General features: G+C 42.2%; 1 long non-coding RNA gene across 1 annotated transcript; it reads right to left on the reverse strand.

Annotated features, from left to right (window-relative positions):
- Window positions 1-1,198: 1,198 nt before the first annotated feature.
- LOC117796571 lies at window positions 1,199-6,828 on the reverse strand. Its single transcript, XR_004621136.1, has 3 exons — window positions 6,376-6,828; window positions 5,582-5,655; window positions 1,199-1,288 (listed from the first exon to the last, which is right to left on the reverse strand). It is a non-coding gene; the product is annotated as an uncharacterized LOC117796571 (long non-coding RNA).
- Window positions 6,829-7,443: the final 615 nt, after the last annotated feature.

Here is a 7,443-nt window from a genome sequence, read left to right on the forward strand (position 1 = left end):
TTTCTGATAGCTGAGTAATATTCCATTGTATATATGGACCACAGCTTCTTAATCCAGTCATCTGTTGAAGGGCATCTCGGCTCCTTCCATGATTTGGCTATTGTGGACAATGCAGCTATGAACATTGGGGTGCATATGGCCCTTCTCTTTACTACGTCTGTATCTTTGGGGTAAACACCCAGTAGTGCAATGGCTGGGTCATAGGGTAGTTCAATTTTTAACTTTTTAAGGGACCTCCACACTGTTTTCCAGAGTGGCTGTACCAACTTGCATTCCCACCAACAATGTAGGAGGGATCCCCTTTCTCCACATCCTCTCCAACAATTGTTGTTTCTTGCCTTGTCTATCTTTGCCATTCTAACTGGCGTAAGGTGGTATCTCAGTGTGGTTTTGATTTGAATTTCCCTGATGGCTAATGATTTTGAACATTTTTTCATGTGTCTGTTAGCCATTTGTATGTCTTCATTGGAAAAGTGTCTGTTCATATCTTCTGCCCATTTTATGATTTGTTTATTTGTTTCTCGTGTATTGAGTTTGAGAAGTTCTTTGTAGATCTTGGATACCAGTCCTTTATCTGTGGTGTCCTTTGCAAATATATTCTCCCATTCCGTGGGCTGTCTCTTAGTTTTTTTGACTGTTTCCTTGGCTGTGCAGAAGCTCTTTATCCTGATAAAGTCCCATAAGTTCATTTTATCTTTTATTTCTCTTGCCTTTGGAGATGTGTCGTGAAAAAGGTTGCTCTGGCCGATGTCATAGAAGTTGTTGCCTATGTTCTCCTCTAGAATTTTGATGGATTCCTGTCTCACATTGAGGTCTTTCATCCATTTGGAGTTTATTTTTGTGTATGGTGTGAGAGAGTGGTCAAGTTTCATTCTTTTGCATGTAGCTGTCCAATTTTCCCAGCACCATTTATTGAAGAGACTGTCTTTTTTCCACCGGATGTTTTTTCCTGCTTTATCAAAGATTAGTTGCCCAAAGAGCCGAGGGTCCATTTCTGGGTTCTCTATTCTGTTCCATTGGTCGATGTGTCTGTTTTTGTGCCAGTACCATGCTGTCTTTGTGATCACAGCTTTGTAGTACAGCTCGAAATCCGGCATTGTGATGCCCCCAGCTTTGTTTTTCCTTTTCAACAGTTCCTTGGCGATTCGGGGCCTTTTCTGGTTCCATACAAATTTAAGGACTATTTGTTCCAGTTCTTTGAAAAATGTCATCGGTATTTTGATCGGGATAGCAGTCTCTTTTATCCACAACTTTCCAGAGTCTGACTGACTGCTACTTGGAGACACAGCTAGGATAAGAAAGAGGAAATGAGGGGTGTGAAAAGTTTGTCTCTTCTTTTAGGAGGGGACTTCTTAGCTTCAGACTGTGACCGAGCCTCCCTGAGGCAGAGAAGCTAAAGGGTAAGGAAGTCCGCTATGGTGAGCCTTCTATTCTAGGCTCTAGAAAAGTGGGTGGGGATGAGGCCATGCAAAGCCAGTAGGTGGGATGCGGACTTCTTAGTCCAGGCCATACCAGCAATGCATGGGAATAGCTCTCTGGACCGTGACAGTTTGTGTGAAAGAGCTAGTGGCCACAAATCCCAGCCCCCCCAGTCACCTCCCTTCAGACAATCCATTCCCCCATTTGCCCAGTAGATTACTTTGTAGCCAGATGGAGCTTGATCGATATCTGTCCCCATAACCCAGCTAGTTCCTGGACCCTTTCACTCCTTTTGACTCAGCACTCACAACATCAAGGTCAGGCAGATAATTAAGTTATTTTCCCCTCCAAATCTAAGAGCTGTTAATTACCCAAGACAGTCCTAATCACTATTAGGGAACAAACTAGCGTCTGACTTAAGTGGTTTCTAATTAAAACTTGAGTAGTATCTCCTAGAGCAGTGACTTTGAAAGTTTTTTTTCTTTCATACACATAAGATACATGACATCAGTTTAGGAAGGATTTTCCCTGGGTCCTCTATCCATGCCCCCTACTCAGGGAAGCCTTCTCTGACCACGCTCTCACCATAGCCCCCCTTCATTCTTGACCACATCACCCTGTAACGAATAAATTCTCCATAGAACTCATTACTTGCTGGAATAATCTTGTTAATTTGTTTGCTAATTCTTGCTATAAGCTTCATAAGAGCAGAGGCTTCATAAGAGCCTTACATACAACTGTATTTCCAGTGCCTAGAACAGTGTCCAGACAGAGTAAATACTCAATATTAATTTGTTGACAGAATGTAACCGTACATTCCCTTAGGCTTACTCAGTTGATGTCCCACTTAAAGCACACCAGTTATCATTCCACCCTTTCTTCCCCTCCCTAGAAATATTTCAGAGTGTGTAAGAATTATTGAACTATTCATTCTTTCCTTCAACCAATATGTACTGAATGGTTACAATATGGCAGGTCCTGTGCTAAACGCTGGCAGTAAAATGGGAAATAAGTCAGACAAGGCCCCAGCCTTATGGCAGTTCCATTATATTAGTAAGAATGGCCGCTGTACATTGATATACAAATTAAAAGTAAAATTTTGAAACATTGTACATTGATATACAAATTAAAAGTAAAATTTCATCATTAACGATGGTGATCATTGCTAATGGAGGTAATCAGTGGGGACAGTAAGTGCAGGAGGCTATATCCAGCTCAGGTGGACAGGGAAGGCCTCTCCCATAAGGTAACATTAGGCATCCCTTTATGTAAAGAGCCAGGATAAAGGAATTCTAGGCAATGGGAACAGAAAACACAAAGTCTCTGAGATGCGAAAGAACTCAGCACTTTCTTGAGCTTAAGGGTAGAGCTCCGGGGGGCGGGGGGAAAGAGTTGTCAGTGGACAGGTGCATTCATTTAAAGAAGGGTCTTGAGGATTGGCAAAGGGATTTGCAGTTTATTTCTAGAACAATAGGAGGGCACCAGCAGATTGAAGCAGGAGACTGACAGGGTCTGATTTGCATGTTAGGAAAATCACTCTGGCTGTTGAGTGGAGAAAGAAAGGAGAGCCAGAATACAAGTGAATGAGCAGCAAGGGGACTACTGGTTGCACAGGCAAGGAAGAAAAGGGGAGGTAACCTCATCTCATTCTGATGTATATTTTTATTCAATGTGTCAAAAAGTCATTTGCAAATCTGTGTTCCTCGTTATGGTAACAAAACATGTATCCTACTGAGTAGACCGCACTAGCATGCCATGATGTCATGACTAGGGACTGCAGTTCCGGAGAAATTTACCCTGACGGGGGACGGCTGGGTGGCTCAGTTAGTGAAGTGTCTGCCTTCAGCTCAGGTCATGATCCCAGGGTCCTGGGATCGAATCCCACATCGGGCTCCCTGCTCAGTTCCTGCCGCTCCCCCTGCTTGTGCCACTGCCCCCCCCGACAAATAAACAAATAAAATCTTTAAAAAATAAATTTTATCCTGATGGGGCAGCCTGAGGAGAGCTCTAAGAAGCTGGGTTTATACACATGCACTACCGGTCCTACAGGTATGACTACTCTGCCCTCCCCTCTGACCTGTTACTGGGTTTGTCATTTCTTACTGATATGCGTCACTGAGGGCCTGACCTGAGCAATGCCACTTTGATCATGTCCCTTTAGGGCGGAGTTCATGGCTGCTGGGTTAGTTAGCATGCTGACTCAACGATAAGCACTCTTGAGGGGTCAATATTACCTAAATAAGCCACTGGTGACCCATTGGCTGGGAGCACCGTTGCACTGAGACAGAGGTGGAGGTGGACAGTGCCTCATCATCAAAACCATCTGCCCCCTATGACTGCCCAATCTAGTGATGCTCAACCTAGTTGCACAGTTAGATTCACCAATAGCTTTAAAAAAAATAATAGGACAGACATAAGAATCTCTGGGTTCAAAGATCATTATGCTTTTAAATCTCCCCAGGTAATGCTAATGAATTGAGAATCATAGGACCTAACCCAACTGTTTTATCTACCACGGACTATCTTATTTAGGACCCTGTGGGAACTCCTGCTTCTCAATCTTTGCTCCTTTACTGGACTTTGATAAGGGGACACATCCCAACAGACTCTAACCGCTACTATTGATTTGGTGCTCATGGGACACCCAGTAAGGTGATCAGTACCTTGCCAATTTCTTTATTTCAACCTCATTACCACCTTCCAATGTAGCAACATCAAGAGAGGCTGAGAAAACTCTGGCTCAAAAAAGGTCATGTAACATGGCCAAGTCCATACAGCTAAGAAGAAAGAGGTCAGGATCCACACCCAGGTCTCATGATTCCATAGCCTATGCTCTTCATCACTAAGCAAATGTAACACTGTCCTTTACAGAAACCAAGGTTTCCATCCCAGCTGTGTCCCTTACTAGCTGTGTGACTTGGGGTGAGTTATTTAACCTCTCTGAATCCCAATTCCCACTATGTAAAGTTTTGTGCCCACACACCCATTTCACCACGGAATGCTTCAAATCTTGGCCCAGAATCCCTAGCACCTAGCACAGAGCTTAGCCCAAAATAAGCAGTCAATGTCCATGGAATTGAACAGTATGGCCTCCTGCTGGGATATGATACATAACTGGAAATTTGAGTTGTGCTCTGGTATTCAGCCAATCCCTCCTCCCCGCAAGAGCCTCATTGACCCCCACTGATCTCTCCTATCAAGAGACCAGGGGCACTCAGTGGAAAACTGCAAAGGGCATGTTGTCTGTGTGACCCCAGTGACTACTTTGGAAGGATTGACTATATTTGCATAACTTTGCATATGTTATGCATCAATCTATGATATATTTATCCAAGGCAAAGAAGGTGCAGGTGTAGAATATTAAAGAAGAGTATTTTCCCACAACATATAATGCAAGTGTTAGAAAATCATGCAATTCTACAGCCCTCCTCCACCTTGCGGCCAAAATGGAAGCTTCCACACTAAAGGCTACAGGTGAGGAAGATACAGGGCTCACTTTTGTACTCCAAACTCCCGCAAAGTACCAAGAGAATATCTGCAGTTTGGAGACCTTTGCATTTGAGAAAATCAACCATTTCTGCCACCTCAGAAGGGATCTTCTATTAAAATCTTTGTGAGATGGCAAGTGTCCAATATCATAATAATTTCATAACACTGATTTTGGTCTTCATTCATTTATTCATTCAACAAACACTTATTGAGTACTCTTATCCCGTTCACTCCAGGAGAAAATATGAGATTCCCTACTGATGCAGAACTCACAATCCAGAGAGACAAAAACAACACTATACTACATGAACCCAAGCAACTTCATTCTTTTAGCCCCAGTTTTTTTTTACCTGAAAAATGAGAATAAAATGCCAATTTTCCATGGTTCATGTAACAGAATAGAAATAGTCTCAGTGTGGCTTCTGGCACATAGTAGGTACTCAGTAAATGAGAATCATCCTCACAATTATTATTGCTCTCGGGAAATATAATGAAGTTACTATGAAATCACAGAGGAGGAGACGCCTAACTCTGTGGAACTGTTCAGTAGGAGAATAAAGGCATTGTGTCACAAGTTAACATTATATTTCAGGGTTTTACAGCATCACAGCTTATGTACCACTTAGCAACTCCCAAATGCCTATTAACTTGTCATTTGGAGACCTCAACTCACAGTTTTGTGTCTCTTTCTGTCCACAGTGACATCCAATGTGTCTAGCTCTTCACTTTCCTGATAGACCTGGGGGTCTGGTAAGGAGAAAAATAGAGGGAAATTGAGAGTTCGTAACCATTAAAATTAATTGTTCACAAACATTAGAACGCAGACGCCCATTGTAGTCATGAAATATGGATAAGGATTTGCTGAAAGCCATTTATATTAAATTACTTTTATAATAATATTTAACTTTTAAGCATTAAATATTTAGTGCTCCTTTTTTTGTGATTTGCAAAGAAGCCTCCAGCTGTTTCATAGCTAGAGGGATCCATGCCCATCCTGTTTTGATAGCCTATAGGGATGAACAACAGACCAGCAGTTCTGAGAGTTGAGACCAGCAGATGTGAGTGACTCAACATCAGCCAGCTCTCATTCATTCAGCAAAAACTTACTGATGCCCTTGGTGTTCCAGATACTGGGTTATAAAGATATACAAAGCATGATCCCTGAACTCAAAAACTAGCAAGAAGAGACAGACACAAAAACCAAATAATTACAAAGAGTTGCTTAAATTTCCCCCATACTCATCTCCAACGAAATCACTTAATAGTGTTTGAAATGCATTGTGATCTTTCTCACCTCCATGGCTTAGCTACTCCTCCCACCTTGAACAGCTACTCCTCTGCCCAGCCATTTCCCAATTCTCCTAATGGGCTTATTACAACTGATGCTGGTGTCTTCACTGCCAGGAGGATTCCTGGGCACCACCTGCAGTGTGATTTGGACTCTTGTCCTACCAACCCTCAATTCACCTGTGCATACGTAAGTCGTGTAAGTGCTGATTCACTTCTGGTTTCCGCTACCAAGCTGTGAGTTACCCGCATCGAAATCATTGTTGTATCCCCGATGTCCTCTGCAGTGCCTGACAAAGAGTAGGTGTTCAATAAACTTCTGGTGAGTCAATAAATTAATTGAATAATCAATTAATTTGCTATGTGTTTTAATAGATCTATTTACTTACATACATGAGGACACAACCAATTGCCTGTGGGGGATGAGGAAGAGGGATGCTATCGGGAAATATTTAGTAGTATAATAACATTTGAGTATATTCCTGGAAAAACTAGATATGTTATAATAATGGACATTAAAAACTGAAATTATTTAATTATCATTATGCCCTCAACAAACTACTTCAAAAATTTTCCATATAATTAGTATTGCATACCCTCTGGTCCTCTCTTTATTGCATCATCCATCACTACTCCCACCAACACTGTCTTGAACACCAAAGGACAAGCAGAAACAAAGGGAAGAACTAATCTTTCTTCCATTTCCTCCTATCTACTGTAGGTTGGGTGTAGCCCCCTAACTGTGAGCCTTTCTGCTAAGGTATACAAAAAGAACTCCAGCCAGGCCCCTGGATGGAGCCTGAGTTGCCTCACAGGAAAGCCTTCACCATACCCAACCCTATGACTCTAACTCTAATGACGCCTCAGCTCATTAAACCATCTCCTTCTCTGGGTAGACCACTTCATCTACCAGATTCTAGAGCAACAAGAGAATTCACAGACATCCCAAAGTGCATCCTGACTCCATTTCAACACCGCAGATAGTTCTTCAAGAGACATGGGGTCAAGGAAAGTTCTGGGATCCTCTAGACAGAAATTAAGGAAATCCTGTGATTATCACGATCTGACATAACCTTAGTGCCAACTACCACCAAATAAAACTGTGATTCACCAAATGGGGACAGAAATCTGTTACTATTCCTGGGAACACTTCCTTATATGAGAAAAAAATAGGCTGATCTCTGAACAAAGACACAGGACTTTCATTTGCTTTCTCTATAACTTGGAGTTCGTTAGGCTTGCAGTGCC

Source organism: Ailuropoda melanoleuca, chromosome 16, assembly GCF_002007445.2.
Source record: "Ailuropoda melanoleuca isolate Jingjing chromosome 16, ASM200744v2, whole genome shotgun sequence".
NCBI classification, from domain to species: domain Eukaryota; kingdom Metazoa; phylum Chordata; class Mammalia; order Carnivora; family Ursidae; genus Ailuropoda; species Ailuropoda melanoleuca.